Source organism: Tursiops truncatus, chromosome 11 (assembly GCF_011762595.2).
Source record: "Tursiops truncatus isolate mTurTru1 chromosome 11, mTurTru1.mat.Y, whole genome shotgun sequence".
NCBI lineage: Eukaryota > Metazoa > Chordata > Mammalia > Artiodactyla > Delphinidae > Tursiops > Tursiops truncatus.
In genome coordinates this window covers 63,782,366-63,802,871 of record NC_047044.1, presented here as the reverse complement: position 1 = coordinate 63,802,871, position 20,506 = coordinate 63,782,366, and positions in this window count along the sequence as shown.

Genomic DNA, 20,506 nt, shown 5'->3' with positions numbered 1-20,506 from the left:
ATAAGTTGCACTGGCAGTGAGATGTTACATACACTCTGGCCTGTGTCCTCTTTGAAGGAAGGGGCTAGTTTGAGGTCTCTGTGGCTTTCCTGAATGGATGGTAATGGGGCTGTACAGAGTCAGAGGACCTTGACGTGAGCCTCAGCTACTGTGCAGGCAGTCAGACTTTGGGCAAGGAGGAAAATCTGAATCTGAATCTCTGTTTTCTCATTTGAGTTATCTCCCAAGGTCTACATGACAAACTATATAGAAATAGGCCTTAAAGTCGAGTTTCTGGTCCTAATTCCAACACCAGGTGGTTTAGTTTGGGAACCTTGGATTTGTCAGTTCACTTCAGAGAGGATTGGTTACATCGTTGGAAAAAGTAGGGATAACAACATGTCCATAATGGAGTAAAACTGATTGGAAAACAAAAGTAATTTGCTAATGTATGAACTCTATTTCTGATGAGAACTAACTTACGTAGTTCATGATCTTTAACAAGGCAATTGATTCTTCTTCGTTTAGTCTAAACATGCTGCTGGGTACAGGGTAGTCTCCCCAGTTTCTACCTAACACATTTTGTTATTTTAATTGTCTTCTCAATACTTAAAAATTTCCCTCTTTCCATATCCTTCTACAGTATTTACCCTTTGGGATTCATCATCTGGCACTGAACGACTCTAGAAGCTTTCTGTATCCTGTCTGTATGCAGGTTCTCTCTGCCATGCTTTGGAGCTGCTGCAATTCCTCGGACAAAATTAAAGTGGTGAATGCATGAGTAGCCTAAAATCCTATGCATATACTCGAAATATATATGGGAATCCTCCACTCTATTTGCAGATTAAAGCCAGATGATGATACTGTTCTACATCTATTTATATGGAAATAAACTATTTTAAATTGTAATAACCAGTGCTGGCAAGATTTGGTGAGTCTTATATGACCTTTTACATTATTGGTAGCATTATATTTGGTACAATAATTTTGGCAACATGAAATCTAAGTTCTCTCTTTTGGAAATTTTTTCTTAAACAGATGATTCAAAGAAGAGAAAAAACTGTGTATGAAAATATATATTCCAGGGTTATTTTCAAGACAGTGACACAAGGATCAACCTAAAAGATCTAATAACTGGAGAATAGCTACTTTATTTTTGTAGAAACAAATGACAGAATATTATCTAATGATTAAAGTGATAATTATAGAGGAGAGACAGAAAGAATATATTCATGATATCTAATAAAAAATCAGAATACATGATTAGTATAAATTCATTAAATTATATAAAAATATGCACACAATAGGGGCTTATGTGGAATTAACAATGGAAAAATAAACAGCTGAGTTGTTTGGGTAGTAACAGAATGGTCAGTTGTCTTGATTTTACATTTTTTTGATATGTTTTTTATATTTTCAATGAAAAATATCTTTATGGGGGGTAATATGCAATCCAAGTTCTACCCTTTTGCTTCAAATTCGGCAATTAATTAAGCTCAATTCCAACAAAATATATGCACCTCTTCCTCTTCCCATTCTATTTCTACCCTGTATATTCTCTAACAAGATTGAACTTGGTCTGAGAAGCCATTTCTTCAAGAAGGAGTCTTAAATGCTCAGCTGGAGAATGGAACTGGCTCAAGTAGTTTGATTTTTCTCTTATTCTGCTTTATTCTTATTTCTGTCCCCTGTCTACTAGCTCTTTAATCCTAAATTTGTGGTCTAGGAAATGTGGCTGGAGGATACGCTCTTGAGGCCACCGGGAAGGTTGAAGGCTATTGAAAGGTTCCTGGTAGAAAAGGAAAGAAACTTTTTTTTTTTTTTGCGGTACGCGGGTCTCTCACTGTTGTGGCCTCTCCCGTTGCGGAGCACAGGCTCCAGAGGCGCAGGCTCAGCGGCCATGGCTACGGGCCCAGCCACTCCGCGGCATGTGGGATCTTCCCAGACCGGGGTACAAACCCGTGTTCCCCTGCATCGGCAGGCAGACTCTCAACCACTACGCCACCAGGGAAGCCCAAGAAAGAAGCTTTATAAGGGAAGAGAATGTCTTGAAGTGAAGACAAGAGGAGCTGTGCTCTTGTGTAGTAGGAAGAAAGGGGTATCAAAAATGTCCTTTTGGGCTCTTTGTACTTTTTCACTTGCCATTCTCTCCTCATCTTGTTCCAGCTAGCTGAAACTTCTCTTGTCAATACTGTCAACCCCTTTAAAACCAACGTTGCAAAACCCAATGGTAATTTTTCGCTTTCTTCTTATTTGAATTTTCAGTGGCATCCAACACAGCTGACCTCTCTATCCTCCTTGTAGCATTCTCTTTCCTTGGATTTTGTGACACAAAAATTTCCTGATTTTCCTTCTTATTTAATGGCTGCTGCTCCTGTTTCTCTTGCTGGGTCATTCTCAACTTGAACTAGAAATGCTGGACTGCTCCAGATCTCATTCCCAGGATCTCCTCTTCACTTCATTTTCCTTAGATGTTCTATGTTACTCTTATATCTCTAAATACCACATATATGCCAAATATTAGCCCTGACCTCTCCCCAGAATGTCAAAATAATACGTACAACTTGACATTCCACTTTAATGTCTAATAAGCATCTTAAGCAGTTTAGCCAAAATGCAACTAGCCAAACTAACAAAAAATCAAATCCTTAATTTTCACCCTTCTATTGTGCATTTCCCCCAATCATGCTGATTTTAGTAAGTGATGCCACCATTTTTACCCAATTGCTCAAGTGAAAAATCTAAGACTTAGACAAGATACTACAGTGAGGTAGGAGGAACAGGCGGAGAAATCCTTGTGTTTGCTTGTGGTGGAGTTGATGCTCAGAATGGTAGACACAGTGCGAGCACAGGAGAAGAAAACGAGGAGGACAGTTCCAAGGCTGTGTGTGACATAAGACCAGGCCAGTACAGTGAGATTGGTGGAGCAGGCTAGAGGGAAGAGGGAGGGCAGCTCACAACTGAAATAGGAGACAGTGTGGGTCTCACAGAACTCTAAAGAGCCAGCTCCAAAGATATTGATGTGATCATCCAGAAAGCCCAGGCCCCACTGGGCCAACAGCAGTCCCACACACAGGTGGTTTCTCATCACCTGACTGAATACCAGAGAATGACAAATGTCAACATAGTGGTCATGGGCCATTGCTAGGAACAGGAAGGATTCAACGCCCTCAGAGGCAGAAACGAAGGAGATGTGGGCCATGCAACCCGCTACTGAGATTGCTTTCTTTTTAGACAAGAGATTTTCCAGCAACTTGGGCACTGAGACTGAGAAGTAGCAGATATCAAGGAAGGAGAGTTGTCCTAGGAAGAAGTACATAGGTACCTGGAAACGGGAATCAGCACTGATCACCAGCAGCATCACCAGATTCTTCATCAGGGTTAGGAAGTAAACCCCAAGGAATAGCACAAAACGCAGAGCCTGGATGTGGGGGTCAGCAGATAGCCTGAGGATGGTGAACTTGGTGATGGTGCTGTGTTTCTCAAAAAGAAGAAACTTTCCCTTGGAATAAAATTAGCATTTTGAACCTCATTTTTTGCCTATTTCCTCTGGGCCTTAAATCCTTTATACACATTATTTCTTGACTCTGGGATCCAAGTTCAAGTTTTGAACCACCTTCACTAACTCTCTAGACTCAATAGTATCTTTGATTTTCTTACATTCTACACCCTCAACTCTAGATCAAGCTGATGCTGCTCAGTCTTTAATAAAATGTTTAGATAGATGATAGATTACAGCATTTGCAGATGCAGAGAGAAGTTGCTAATGTAGGTGGAAGGGCTGAATTTATTGAAAGGGGAATGTCAGTAGGAGCCAGAGAATAAGTGGAGGAGTTTACCTTGGGAATAGGGATGCTTGACCCACTGTTAGAGGAAGGAAAGCAAAGAGTGTGGAGAAAGATACAGGCAAGTTTTTGTATCTGGAAGGGTAGGGAGTTTCCTATTTATAGCCTCTATATTGTCAATTAGGTGAAAGGTAAAGTCATCAGTGGGGGTATGCAGGGGGAGACTGGTGTTTGAAATAAGTACTTTGGATTAGTTGCAGTGGTGAAGTATAGTCCAGATTTTTGGTTATAAATTTGAGTCCAGTGGTCACTCTTATGTGATTTTTCTCGTGTTTGGTATATGTGGAGAGTAAGTCAGTCATTGCATTTATGTCAGACATGTGATGTAATAAAAGGAGAGATGGGTTATGGAGTTAAGAAATTTCCTTGGTGATTAAATGAATGAATCTTGCCTGTGTAATGAGAGAAGTAAGGATATGAGTGGTATGAAATGAAAATGTGGTCGACATAAAGGATTAGTGTTCTCAATGCATATGAAAAATGGTTGGTGTAGGAACACTAAATTAAATGAATCAGACAGAGAGGTGACTGTGGTAGGAGAGTGTTTGAAATTGAGGTTTTTGAAGGTGCTGGCTGAATGTGTGAAGGAAAACATCCTTGGATGGAGGGACACAAGGAAACCAGAGACTTGGTACTATTTTAATTAAGATGAGAATTTTTTTGGTTATTTTTTCTTCTCCTAGAAAAGTCACATGATGTTAAAACATTTAAAAATATGTTAAAGTTTTAAAATTTAGAAATTACAGCACAAGGAAGTTAGTCCAGAGATACCCCAGATGTTCTACTGTGGAAAGGCACCTGTCTCAATTGGTCATGATTACTTATTCCCCTCTACAGATCCATAATTAAGTTCTATTTAAGAGTGTTATATTCAGACCTTGCTACATTCTGTGTTCTCATACCAGATTTAGCTAACTTATGCTAACCTAGAACTTGCCCAGGTTCACTTGCTCTAACCTGACACTGAGACACAAACTCAGCCTCAAGATCACTATTCAAACTTGTTGGCTCAGTCAGCTGGTTCATTCTGGCCTTCCTGTCTTATGGCTGATGCAATTAATTACTTAAGGGAGACTGAGACTTTTCTCCAATTGTTTCTTCACCCAGCAATCAAGCCCTTGTTAGCTACCATGTCCCAATTAACCTGTGAACATAATCCAATGAGCCAATCAGTAGACACGTTGGCAGAATTCATTCAGATTCAGTGACAAAGATGTTTAATTGGCTTGTAAAATATGCTTTGAGAACTGCCAGTAAGTAGCTGGCTCAGTGTATTGTTTATATTTTTAATTTTTTGTATAATGTGATATTTTGACATTAAACTTTCTGGCTGTGGAGAGTCTGCCTCTCACCAGGGATAGCTAATTCTTAGAGAGATAGCAAAGGAATTAGCATGGAGAATGCCTTTAATATACACACTAACCAATTCACAGCCATATCTCCTCTATGTAGCCCTTACAAGCCAGGAAACAATATTCGTCTGCCTTAACCATCCCAGGGCCAGGTACCAGGCAACCAGGGACCACCCCTATAGCACGGAGCCTCCCAAAATTATTCAACCTAGCCAGTTCCAAACTGTTCCTGCCCTGCCTTGCCTTCTAGTGAAAACCCCAGTAAAGGCTCTAGGCCACGCTCTCTCTCTCTCTCCCCTTCTGCCTCCTCACCAGTGCTGGTGCTTCCCCACATGGCCCTGTGTGGTGTGCCATGCCTACTGTTTCTAGTACCTCTGAGTACAATAGATTTTGTTTTCCTGAACCTCTCCTGTGTCTCTTCCTATGGCCTGAGACATACCTGGGGTCAAGTCATCAAGTCCTAGTTCTGTTTCTTACTAGTTGTATGATCTTTGGAAAGTCTTTAAGGCTTCCTTATCTCAATTTTCTGATCCATAAAATGGCATATAGTAATACCTCTCTTATATGGTTTTAAGAAGTTATTTATATAACTTATGTGTGGTGCTCAGCATACATTGGTTATGACAGACTTATTTGTTATTCGTTGCCTTAGTTTTAATCCCTCAATATTCTCAAGGAGAGGACAAGAGTTAATTTTGAGGGCAGATCAGAGCATGTTAGTAAATAGAGAAAAACCAGATCAAAGAGGGAGAGACGGAGATGGATGGGGGAAGGATGATCTCACTGTAAGAGCAGAGTTGCAGGAAAGCTCAAAGTACAGAGCAAAGGAGACACAGAGAGGAAGAGATAAAGAGTAGAGATAAGTGGCTCAGGAGATACCAAGGCAGACCTAGCTCTCCTCTTCCCCAGTGGAGAGAGCCCTCTAGGTGCTCTGACCTGTTAACAGAATGTCTCAATAAACCATGCAGGTGGAAAAGAGCAACAACTCTTTTCTCTGAAGAAAAGCTCTTGTCTATCTACATGACAGTATTAGGGGGGAAAAAAAAAGTATATTAGTGTATGTGCCAGGAGTCTCCCTGTCTAAGATTTCAAAATCCTTTTTTAGATTCTTATAAACTTGGGCTGCTCTGAATCCTAAGAAAAGTACATAGAAATACAATTTGGGTGGGTACCTGATCATGCAAGCCCAGGATACAGCTGAGTTGATTCCTTGAATTCCTTGGAGTTCAGCCAGAAGCAAATTTTTGACCTCATTATCTTAGAAGTTTCCTTATATGCAAGTATGTGTGTGTTGACAAATATAATCTTAATGACTAAACCTTAAATAGGTTTTTGACTAAACCTTAGTCAGCTTGACTAAACCTTAAATAGGTTTTTCCTGAATATAGGTCCCTGACCTCCCTTTTCTTAGAGCATTTGCTGGCCCTGATCTCCCTTTTCTGAGAACATTTGCTTTAAAAACTTGAAATTGTAAATTCTTTCTCTGCCTCTTTAAAATGAATGTAAATCTTCTCTCAGCTTCTTGCCTGTCTTTCTCGAGGTCCTGAGAACTATCTCTTTGAAATGTAAACACTGAAGAAGATAGTACTCCTAGCTCTCAGTCTATGTAGAAGGACAGGAGACTAATTTACATAAACAACAATTAGTAAATATGGATGGCCTAATCACAGAGAAAAACATTTGCAAACTCAGGAATAACTCAGTGAGCTTGACATCCCATTGACTGACCATAAGGAACACACACACACATACATGCTCTACTGAGTTGTAAGTATAGCTACCACTCCCCCTGAATTAGGCTTATTTATGCATCCCACCATAGATAGCACAGGTTAACATACATGTCTCAACAGGGTGAACTTGCTCCACTAATTTTATCACATGGCCAAAGGAATAAACTAGCGTGTACCTTCTCTATGGACAAATGGGAAAGAGGAGAAAGGTGGAGTTGAGCAGTGCTTCTTCTCCCTAACTCACCAATTGGGTAACAACTTGCCCTCTGGTGGGGTTGGAAAGATTGACTGAGGGTTAGATGGTGTCTTAGGTTGGGATCCTGAGAAACAGAAACTGAGAGGGGTGTTCATATGTATATAATTTAAAGGAGAAAACTCTTAGGAGAAATCAGTAAGGAAGTGAGGGGAATCCATTATATCCAGAATAGGGTAGGATTTGTACAAGACTGTGGTTTCAGGTAAAGTCTAGCAGCTGTATCCTGAGATGAAATCCAGTGGAATTTCTGAACTTTAGAAGCTGATTTAATCTCTCATAGGCTCCACTGTTGAATACTGTAAAGAATTAATAAAACCCGTAAGATTATCAGAGCATCAGCCAAACACCTAAAATATTATTAGAAGAAACAATTGTGCTAGCACCAGGTAAGTTATTTCAAGCAAACTGAATAAACTCAATTCATTGTTCGATTAGAACTACATTACCATTGTCAAAGACCATAACAGAGACATACAGAGGCCTGGGGGAAGGTAAGCAGATGGAGCAAATTTTGCTTTTATGGTAACCAGGATACCAGTCACTCTTTGCTTGTTGCCTGAAAGACATGACTTGTTTACTAAGACACAAATGAGAAAAATAATCTGTCAAGAAGTAATTTTGGCCCTATGTTTTGCCATATTTGTTGGGCCAAAGCCATATATACACATGGATGCATCTCTCAGAAAGTGATATTTAAAATATTGCTGTCTTAGAAAGAGTAAACATTTGCAATAGTGGTAGTCCCAGTCCCTGGGATAGTTACTGAAGTAAGGTACTTTCTTTGCCTCTCAGTATTCAAAATATTTTAATTTCTATTTTGTTCTAGCATTTGTTTCTGACACCACATGTTAGATCAAATGTGGGCTCTGTCAGGACAACCTGTACCTCAATGTTCAGAAGGTAAAATCTGAGGAGTTGTGAGTGAAGCACCAAAAACCCCTGCTTTATCTCTTACTCCTGATTAATTATATCATATTCCTTTATCTTTTAAATTATATTTCCCTCATGTTTTGATGATAAGACATGAGCATATTTTTTTTAAATAAATTGAATTTTTCTTTTTGATTTTAGGGGAAAATATTTCAAAAGACAGCATGTTCCAAGCACGTTGTTGTTGTTATTGCTTTTTAGTTACAATTTTAAGGTTTTAACTATTTTATATCAAAATTGAGAAGATAGCATAATTATTTCACAATAAAGTATCCTTGTTTTCTTCTTTTGTTTATTAATAAAACATTCTTAGGGTGGAGATTCAGTTTATTACTTTGGGGACTATTAATATCTTCACAATATTGAGACTTCCAACACTTGAACGTAGACTATTTTTTAACTTATTTATTCTTTATTTTAATAATTTTTGTGACTTTATATTTTAGCATATTTTCAGGTTCACAGCAAAATTGAGAGGAAGATACAGAGATTTTCCATTTATCCCCACCCCCACTCAGGCATAGCCTCCTCCACTATCAATATCACCCACCAAAGTTATACAGATGTTACAACTGATGAACCTACAATGACACATCATGAACAACCAAAGTACACAGTATACCTTAAGGTTTACTCTTGGTGTTGTACAGTCTATGGATTTGGACAAATGTATAATGACATGTATCCATCTGTATTATACAAAGTAGTTTCACTGCCCTAAAAATCCTCTGTATTCTACCTATTCATCCCTCCCCTACCCTAGCCCCTGGCAATCACTGACCTTTATACTGTCTCCACAGTTTTGCCTTTTCCAGAATGTCATACATTTGTAATCAAAGTATGTAGCTTTTCCAGGTTGGTTTTGTTCACTTAGTAATATGCATTTAAGGTTTCTTCATGTCTTCTCATGACTTGCTATTTTTTTTACCACTGAGTAATATTCCATTGTTTGGATGTACCACAATTTATTCATTTCCCTACTGAAGGATATCTTGATTACTTCCATATTTGGGGAATTGTTAATAAAGCTGCTATAAACATCCATGAGCAGGTTTTTGTATGGACATAAGTATTTAGCTCCTTTGAGTAAATACCAAGGAGCATGATTGCTAGATTATGGTAAGAGTATTTTTAGTTTTGTAAGAAATATCGAACTGTCTTCCAAAGTGACAATCCCATTTTACATTCCCACCAGTAGTGAATGAGAATTCCTGTTGCCCCACATCCCTACCAGTATTTGGTATTGTCACTATTTTAGGTTTTGCCAACTCTAAAGGGTGTCCAGTGGTTTCTTATTTTTGTTTTAATTTGCATTTCCCTGATGACATACGATGAAGAACACCTCATCATGTGCTTATTTTCTATCTGTATATCTTCTTTGCAAGGTGTCAAAGTATTTGGCCCATTTGTTAATTTTTTTTTTATTGTTGAGTTATAGGGATTTCTTTGTATATTTTGGATAACAGTACTCTTTCTGATGTGCATTTTGCAAATATTTTCTCCCAATCTGTGATCTATCTTCTCATTCTCTTGACATTGTTCACAGAGAAGAAGTTTTTAATTTCAGTAAAGTCTGGTTTATCAATTATTTCTCTCATTAATCCTGCCTTTGATGTTGTATCTAAAAAGTCATAGCAATATCTAAGGTCTTCTAGATTTTCTCCTATGTTAACTTCCAGGATTTATATATTTTGCGCTTTACATTTTGTTCTGTGATCTATTTTGAGTTAATTTTTGTGAAGGGTGTAAGTTCTGTGTTCAGATTCTTTTTTTTTTTTTTTTTTTTGCACGTGGATGTCCAGTTGTTTCAGTGCCATTTGTTGACAAGGCTATCTTTGCTCCATTCTATTACCTTTGCTCCTTTGCAAACATCAGCTACTATATATATGTAGGTCTATTTCTGGGCTCTTTATTCTATTCCATTGATTGATTTGTCTGTTCTTTCACCAATGTCTTGATTGCTGTAGCTTTATAATAAGTCTTGAAGTCAGGTAGTGTCAGTTTTGGTTCTCTAACTTTGTTTTTCTCCTTCAGTATTGTTTCTGTTATTCTGGGTCTTTTGCCTTTCCATGTCAACTTTAGAATCAGTTTGTCAATATCTACAAAGTAACTTTCTGGAATTTTGATTGGGATTGCACTGAATCTATTTATCAAGTTGGAAAGTACTGACATTTTGGCAATATTGAGTCTTCCTATCCTTGAACATGGAATATCACTTCATTTATTTACTTCTTCTTTGAGTGTGTTCATCAGAGATTTGTCATTTTTATTATAAAGATCTTGTACACATTTTGTTAGATTTATACTGAAACATTTCATTTTTTGGTGTCAATGTAAATGGTATTGTATTTTTACAACTGTTGATATGAACAATCAAATTCCAACTGTTCATAGCTGGTTTTTAGAAAAGCAATAACCTTGTATCCTGCAAATTTGATGTAAATTCCCATTAGTTCCAGGAGTATTATGGTCAACTTTTTGGATTTTCCACACAGATGATCATGTCATCTGTGAGTAAAGACAGTTTTATTTCTTCCTCCCTAATCTGTATATCTTTTATTTCTTTTTCTTGTCTTATTGTATTAGCTATAACTTCCAGTATGATGTGGAAAAGCAGTGGTGAGAGGGGACATTCTTGCCTTGTACCTCATCTTAGTGGGAAAACTGAGTTTTTAGCATTATGATACTATCTGTGTCTTTAACTCATCAGAGGCTATCTATAAATAATATTATACAACTTCATATATAGTACACTATACTTCCATTTCCCCCTTTCTGTCTCATGTGCTATTTTTGTCATACATTTTAATTCTACACATATTATATGCCCCCCAATACACTATTACTATATTTGCTTTAAGCAGCCAACTATGGTTTAAGAAGATTAATAAATGAGATAAATGCCTTTTATACTTACTTACATATTTTCCATTTTGGGAACTTTTGTGTATATCTAAATTTCCATCTGGTATCATTTGTCTCCTGCTTGAAGAACTTACTTTAACATCCTTGTAGTAAATTCTACTGACAATGAAGTTTTTCAGCTTTCCTTTGTTTGAAAAACCCTTTATTTCATCTTAAGACATTATCAAGTGTCCCCTTAGGGGAAGAATTATCCCCTTTTGAGAAACTCCTTGCTAGAACTAAGGTAGAACTAAGAAAATAGTTCAAACAACATGTCAGAAAAATCAACAAAAGAAACAAAGTAGAGCACTAGAAAATTATCTACCTAATACAAAAGAAGGTAGAAAAGGATGAAAAGAGGAACAAAAAAGACATGTGATATAGCAACAAATGACAAAATGGCAGATTTAAGTCTAACCATATTGATAATTATATTAAGAGTAAATTGATTAAACAGTGCAAGCCAAAGTCTGATATGGCCAGACTGGATTTTAAAAATTAGGTCTAGGGCTTCCCTGGTGGTGCAGTGGTTGAGAGTCCACCTGCTGATGCAGAGGACACGGGTTCGTGCCCCGGTCCAGGAAGATCCCACATGCCGTGGGGTGGCTGAGCCCGTGAGCCATGGCCGCTGAGCCTCCGCGTCTGGAGCCTGTGCTCCACAACGGGAGAGGCCACAACAGTGAGAGTCCCTCGTACCGCAAAAAAAGTAAAATAAAAAAATAAAAATTAGGTCTAGCTATATGCTGTCTAAAAGAGAAACATGTTAGATTAAAAGACACAAACAGATTGAAAATTAAAAGGTGAGTTAAGGTATACCTACAAACAGTAATGATATGAGGACTAGAAGTACTGATACATGCTATTGCATAGATGAAACTCAAAACATATGCTAATGGAAATTACCCAATCAGAATAGCAAAAAAAAAAAGAGAGAGAATAGTTGAAGGGACCTCCAGGACAATATCAAGCACGCTAAACGTCTGCATTATAGGGGTCCCAGAAGGAGAAGAGAGAAAGTGGTAGAAAATATATTTGATCAACATATGGATGAAAACTCTTTGAACCTGAAGAAGGAAACAGATATCCAGGTACAGGAAACACACAGAATCCCAAATAAGATGAACCCGAAGAACCTATGCCAAATAATATCATGATTAAAATGGCAAAAGTTACAGATAAAGAGAATTTTAAAGGCAGCAGGAGAGAAAAAAGTCACATATAAAGGAACCCCCATAATGCTATCAGTTGATTTTTCAGGAGAAACTTTGCAGGCCAGAAGCAAGTGGCATGATTGATTGATTGATTGATTTATGGCTGCGTTGGGTCTTCATTGCTGCACACAGGCTTTCTCTAGTTGAGGCAAGTGGGGGCTACTCTTCATTGTGGTGCACGGGCTTCTCATTGCGGTGGCTTCTCTTGTTGTGGAGCAAGACCCTAGGTGTGCGGGCCTCAGTAGTTGTGGCATGCAGTCTCAGTAGTTGTGGCGCACAGGCTTAGTTGCTCCATGGCATGTGGGATCTTCCCAGACCAGGGCTCAAACCTGCGTCCCCTGCATTGGCAGGCAGATTCTTAACCAGTGCGCCACCAGGGAAGTCCTGGCATGGTATATTTAAAGTGCTGAAAGGAAAAAACCTACAACCTAGGATACTCTACCCACAAGGTTAACATTCAAAATTGAAGGAGAGATAAAGAGCTTCTTAGACATGAAAAAACTAAAAGAGTTCATCAATATGAAACTGACCTTACAAGAAGTGTTAAATAGTCTTAAGTGAAAAAGAAAAGCCTACAATAAGAAATAAGAAATTATAGGCAGAGGAAAATCCCACTGGTAAGGGCAAATATATAGTAAGGCTGTGGATCAACCACTTAAATAAGCTAGTATGGAGGTTCAAATACAAAAAATATAAAATGAACTACAGCTAAAATAAACATGTAGATATAGACATGAAGATTTAAAATAGGACATAAAAAACACAAAACATGGTGAGGGGAGTAAAAAATCTAGAGCTTTTTGAATGTATTTGAACTTAAATGACTGTCAGCTTAAATCAAGTAGATATAATTATAGGTCAACATGTATGAACTCCATGGTAACCACAAATCAAAAACCTACAACAGATATATAAAAACTAGAGAGAAAAAAACACAAACACAACACTAACAAAAATAATCATTCTCAAGTGTATATGGAACATTCTCCAGGATAGATCATATCTTGGGCCACAAATCAAGCCTTGGAAAATTTAAGAAAATTGAAATAATACCAAGCATATTTTCCAACCACAACACTATGATAATAGAAATCAATTACAAGAAAAAAAACTGTAAAAAACACAAATTCATAGAGGGTAAACAATATGCTACTAAACAACCAGTGGATCACTGAAGAAATCAAAGAGGAAATCAAAAAATATCTAGAGGCAAATGAAGATGAAAACACACCAATCCAAAAATCTAAGGGATCCATCAAAAGCAGTTCTAAGAGGGAAGTTTATAGCAATACAATCTTACCTCAGGAAATAAGAAAAATCACAAATAAACAACCTAACCTTACACCTAACACAACTAGAGAAAGAGAAACAAAAAAAACCCAAAGTAAGTAGAAGGAAAGAAATCATAAAGATCAGAGCAGAGATAAATGAAATAGAGATGAAGAAAACAATAGCAAAGATCAATGAAACTAAAAGCTGGTTCTCTGAAAAGATAAACAAAATTGATAAACCTTGAGCCAGAAACATCAAGAAAAAAAGGGAGAGGATTCAAATCAATAAAATTATAAAGGAAGAAGAAGATATTACAATGGACACCACAGAAGTAAAAGGATCATAACAGACTACTAAATGCAACTATATGCCAATAAAATGGACAACCTGGAAGAAATGGACAAATTCTTCAAAAGGTACAAACTTCCAAAACTGAACAAGGAAGAAATAGAAAATACGAACAGACAAATCACAAGTACTGAAATTGAGACAGTGATTAAAAAACTTCCAACAAACAAAAGTCCAGGACCAGATGGCTTCATAGGTGAATTCTATCAAACATTTAGAGAAGAGTTAAGACCTACCCTTCTGAAACTCTTCCGAAACACTGCAGAGGAAGGAACACTTCTGAACTCGTTTTATGATGCCAGCATCATCCTGATGCCAAAACCAGACAAAGATACCACAAAAAAAGATTACTGACCAATATTACTGATGAACATAGACGCACAATTCTTCCACAAAATACTAGCAAACAGAATCTAACAATACATTAAAAGGATCATACATCATGGTCAAGTGGGATTTATCCCAGGGATGTAAGGATTCTTCAATATCCACAAATCAATCAGTGTGATACACCACATTAACAAACTGAGGAATAAAAACCATATGATCATCTCAACAGATGCAGAAAAAGCTTTTGACAAAAATCAACACCCATTTATGATAAAAACTCTCCAGAAAGTAAGCATAGAGGGAATCTACCTCAACATAATAAAAGCCATATATGACAAATCCACAGCTATCATCATTCTCAACAGTGAAAAGCTGAAAGCATTCCCTCTAAGATCAGGAACAAGGCAAGGATATCCATTTTTGCCACTCTTATTCAACATATTTTTGGAAGCCCTAGCCACAGAAATCAGAGAAGAAAAAGAAATAAAAGGAATCCAAAGTGGAAAAGAAGTAAAACTGTCACTGTTTGCAAATGACATGATACTATACATAGAAAATCCTAAAGATGTTACCGGATAACTACTAGAGCTCATCAATGAATTCAGCAAAGTTGCAGGATACAAAATTAATACACAGAAATCTCTTGCATTCCTATACACTAACAACAAAAGATTAGAAAGAGAAATTAAGGAAACAATCTTATTTACCGTCACATCAAAAAGAAGAAAATACCTAGGAATAAACCACCCAAGGAGACAAAAGACCTGTACTCTGAAAACGATAAGACGCTGTCGAAAGAAAGCAAAGATGACACAAACGGATAAAGATATACCATGTTTTTGGATTAGAAGAATCAATATTGTCAAAATGACTATACTACCCAAGGCAATCTACAGATTCAATGTAATTCCTTCCAAATTACCAAAGGCATTTTTCACATAACTAGAACAAAAAAATTTTAAATTTATATGGAAACACAAATACCACAAATAGCCAAAGCAATCTTGAGAAAGAAAAACGGAGCTGGAGGAATCAGACTCCCTGACTTCAGACTATACGACAAAGCTACAGTAATTAAACGGTATTGTGGGCTTCCCTGGTGGCGCAGTGGTTGGGAGTCCGCCTGCCGATGCAGGGGATATGGGTTCGTGCCCTGGTCTAGGAAGATCCCACATGCCGCAGAGCAGCTGGGCCCGTGAGCCATGGCCGCTGAGCCTGCACGTCTGGAGCCTGTGCTCCGCAACGGGAGAGGCCACAACAGTGAGAGGCCCGCGTACCGCAAAAAAAAAAAAACAACACAGTATTGTACTGGCACAAAAACAGACGTACAGACCAATGGAACAGGATAGAAAGCCCAGAAATAAACCCACAAACCTATGGTCAATTAATCTATGACAAAGGAGACAAGAAAAAACAATGGAGAAGAGACAATCTCTTCAATAAGTGGTGATGGGAAAACTGGACAGTTACATGTAAAAGAATGAAATTGGATCATTCTCTAACACCATAAACAAAAATAAACTCAAAATAGATCAAAGACCTAAATGTAAGGCCAGACACTATAAACCTCTTAGAGGAAAACATAGGCAGAACACTCTTTGGCATAAATTGCTGTGACATAAATCGCTGCAATGTCTTTTTTGATTCACCTCCTACTGTAATGAAAATAAAAACAAAAATAAACAAATGGGACCTAATTAAACTTAAAAGCTTCTGCACAGCAAAGGAAACCATTGGCAAAACAGAAAGACAACACATGGTATGGGAGAAAATATTCGCAAACAAAGAGACTGACAAGAGGTTAATCTCCAAAATATAAAAACAGTACATGTACCTCTATGTCAAAAACACAGAGAACCCAATCAAAAAATGGGCAGAAGATATAAATAGACATTTCTCCAAAGAAGACATAAAGATGGCCAAAAAGCACATGGAAAGATGCTCAACACCACTACTTATCAAGAAGTGCAAATCGAAACTACAACGAGGTATCACCTCACATTGGTCAGAATGGCCGTCAGCAAGACGTCTACAAACAACACATGCTGGAGAGGGTATGGAGAAAAGGGAATCCTCCTACAGTGTTGGTGAGAATGTAAATTGGTACAACCACTATGGAGAACAGTATGGAACTTCCTTAAAAAACCAAAAATAGAACTACCATATGATTCAGCAATCCCACTCCTGCACATATCCAGAGAAAACCATAATCTGAAAAGACACACATACCCCAGTTTTCATTGCAGCACTATTTACAATGACCAAGACATGGAAGTAACCTAAATATCCATTGACAGAGGAATGGATCAAGAAGATGTGATACATACATACAATAGAATATTACTCAACCATAAAAAAGAATGCAGTAATGCCATTTGCAGCAACATGGATGGACCTAAAGATTATCATACTAAGTGAAGTAAATCAGACAAAGACAAATATCATATGATATCACTCATATGTGAAATCTACATTAAAAATGATACAAATGGGGCTTCCCTGGTGGCACAGTGGTTGAGAGTCCGCCTGCCAATGCAGGGGACGGGGGTTTGTGCCCCGGTCTAGGAAGATCCCACATGCCGCAGAGCGGCTGGGCCCGTGAGCCATGGCCACTGAGCCTGCGCATCCAGAGCCTGTGCTCCTCAACGGGAGAGGCCACAGCAGTGAGAGGCCCGCATACCACAAAAAAAAAAAAATGATACAAATGAACTTATTTACAAAAGAGGAACAGATTTACAGATATGAAAAACAAACTTATGATTACCAAAGGGTAAGTGTGTGGGGGGAGGGATAAATTAGGAGCCTGGGATGAACACACAAACACTAACATATATAAGAAGGTAACCAACAAGGACCTACTGTATAGCACAGGGAACTCCACTCAATATTCTGTGTGATAACCTATATGAGAAAAGAAACTAAAAAGGAATGAATATATGTATATGTATAACTGAATCACTTTGCTGTACACCTGAAACTAACAAAACATTGTAAATCAACTATACTCCAATAAAATTAAAATAAAAAAAGAAAACCATCAAGCCACAAAGAGACTAAAAGTTGAAAAGAGAAGAACTACAAAAACCACCAGAAAAAAAGTAACAAATTGGCAATAACTATATACCTATCAATAATCACTTTAAATGTCAAAGGTCTAATGCTTCAATCATAAAAAAAAACAAAACGAGACCCATCTACATGCTGCCTACAGAGACTCAGTTCAGAGCTAAACACACACATGGACTGGGAGTGAGGGGATAGAAAAGATACTCAGTGTAAATGGAAATGAAAAGAAAGCTGGGGTAGCAATACTCACATCAGAAAAAAAATTAGACTTAAAGTCTATAATAAGATACAAATAAGGGAATTATATAATGATATAGGGATCAATACAGGAAGATTCTGTAACGTTTGTAAACATATATGTACCTAATATAGGAGCACCTAAAATATAAAGCAAATATTAACAGACGGGGATAAATTGACAACAATACATTAACAGTAGGGGACTTTAAAACCCCACTTACATCAATGGACATATCACCCAGACAGAAAATCAATATGGAAACAATGATCTTAAATGACACATTAGTCCAGTTGGACTTAATAGGTATCTACAGGACATTCCATCCAAAACACCAGAATACACATTCTTTCCAAGTGCACATGGAACACCCTGAAGCATAGATCACATGATAGGCAAAAAAAACAAGTCTCAACAAGTTAAGAGAGTAGAAAGTATGCAAGCATCTTTTCCAACCAAAAGGGTATGAAACTAGAAATCAATTACAGGAAGAAAAATGTAAAAAACACAAACAAGTGGAGATTTAAAAAAAAATGGGTCAAAGAAAAAACCAAAGAGGAAATCAGAAAATATCTTGAGACAAATGAAATTAAAACACAACTTACAGGAGAGTAAATCCAAATGGTTAACAAACACAAGAAAAATCAGTAACACTCACTGGTAGTAAGGGGAAATGTAGAATATGCTAAACAAAGACACCACTTTGTACCCACCAGAAGGCAGAAAGTGTTTTGTTTAATGTTTTTTCGTTTTTTTTAATTGAAGTATAGTTGATTTAAAACATTCTGTTAATTACTACTGTATAGCAAAGTGACTCAGTTATATATATATATATATATATATACACGTTCTATTTCATATGTTTTAAATGATCTGTAACAACTGGAGAGTATGTAGGGGAAACCTATTCACTACTTAGGATGTGTGAACATTCCAGAAGGCAATCTAGCAACATATATTCAAATTAAAATACATATCCACATTGATTTTAGAATCTCATTCCTGAGAATCACTCCCATATAAATAAAAGCATCCAAAGTTTAAGGATTTATATACAAATATGTTTATTGAACTATTACTCATTATGACAAAAATCTGGAAGCAAAGGTAATGCCCAACTAAAAGACAGTTGTATCGATTATGGCATATCCTTACCATGGAATATTAGGCTATGATTTGAAAGACTAAATTAGAATCAAACCATTTGACCTACATTAATATGCCCCTGGTATTGCTGAATGAGAAAAACAAGATAAAACCTACATGTTTAAAGGGAGTTTAAAAAACAGAGCAGCCATGTATATGTAAAAATGAATGTGTATGTAAAAATGAATATATCTGTATATGTATATGTGAGCACTTATATATGATTATATGAGCATGGAGAAAATTATGAAAGAAAATACTTTTAGTTAACATGGGTTCATGGAAAAGGAGGTGATGTAGTTGGAGGGAGAACAGAAATTAGGGAAAAGGGAGGTAAGTAAAAAAAATAAGTAAGACTGGACCACCATGAAGCACTATACATGAAATGATCTCATAAAATTATGTATGTGTCTTTATGTATATAAAGATATACAAATTAATTTTAAAATGTCAAGTCCACACTCCTTAGCTGAACATACTTAAAATAATTTTTCACAAATTATCTCCGTATTTTTGAAATAGAAATTAGTGGGTTATTATTGTTATTTAAAATTCAAATCTCCTAATTATCTTTTCTGATTCTCCATTTCAGCCCAAGTCATGTTAATTTTGAGTGCTGGAAACTAATAGAGTAACAGGAAGGGATGAGCATGAGAAGAATCATGTGTTTTTTCCATCAGGAAAGGAAGAGCTTGGGTGAGGAGAGCACTGTGGAGGTAGTTTTGAGTGGTTTGGAGGTTTGGTATGCTGTCCTCAAATCCTCCCAGGTATGTGCTCAACTCTTGATCGGTTCTATGTGCAGCCCAATATGATAGTTCATTCTCACAGGGTTGTAATTCAGCAAGCCAGAGAATCAACCTCTGACTTTGGCTTTAGGTCATCTCTAAGCCGCAAGCAGTAAGGTCAAAATTTCCAGATTTGAACTTGTCTTGCTTGAAATTATCCTTCGTTCTTAATATTTTTATCCCCACCCTATCGAATGACAGCAGCAGCTTAATCACTATAGTTTCATTCTTGGTGGGTGCATGATTTTAGGTAATCACAGGTGGTAAGTATCTGCCATTGAATAGCGTGGTGTATATGTTCCCATCAGAGAATATAAATAGAAGATTTGCTATCTTTTGTACCTCCTTGTATATTAATTAATCAAAAATAATCCCACTGGGGGGTCAAGTGAAGGACATAATTCAATTTTTAGTGCCAATTTGAGTACCAGTTTGACTTTTGTTTCCAACCAACATAATTTGAATTTGGTTCTCACTAATAAAGAAAAGGATGTTCTGCAAAGTACCAGATGCAAGAAAGGGTTTGTGAAAATGGACTCTGGATTCAGACCTACTGGTTTGAAATTCCAGTTCCCTTCACCTGTAGGCAACTTTTCTGGTTCTGTTATTTATTTGTAAAACAGGAGTAATAGTACTTAGTTCATACAAGTTTGTTGAGATAAAGAGGATTATGTGTGTAAAACACTTAAGATAAGGGTCTTTATTAAAAGTTTGCTATTGTTATTTTGCTTATTGAAAAACTTCCTGGGAGGAAGCCCACTGGGCATGGAATCACTGGAGATCTCAGTAGCAGGAGAGCCTGGGCAGTCTCTTGTTAGGAGGCAGGTGTAGAATGATTGGCGTTTCGTGGGTCACATGATCTCCTTGTGGTGAGTGTGGGGACACGAGGCACCATGGGGAATCCCACTGGTCTACACAGAAGGGGAAGTGTTAATTTCCCTAAGCAAGAGTGGTATGCAGTTAAAGTAGGAAGGACAAAATCATGCTGGGCCGGCAAAAGTAACAGGTGTTCTCTACAACACAAATATATAAACAATATGTTGTAAAATTACCTGACCTACTTCTCATCCTCTGAAGAGGGCTGACCACTAATCATCCCATGAATAGAGCT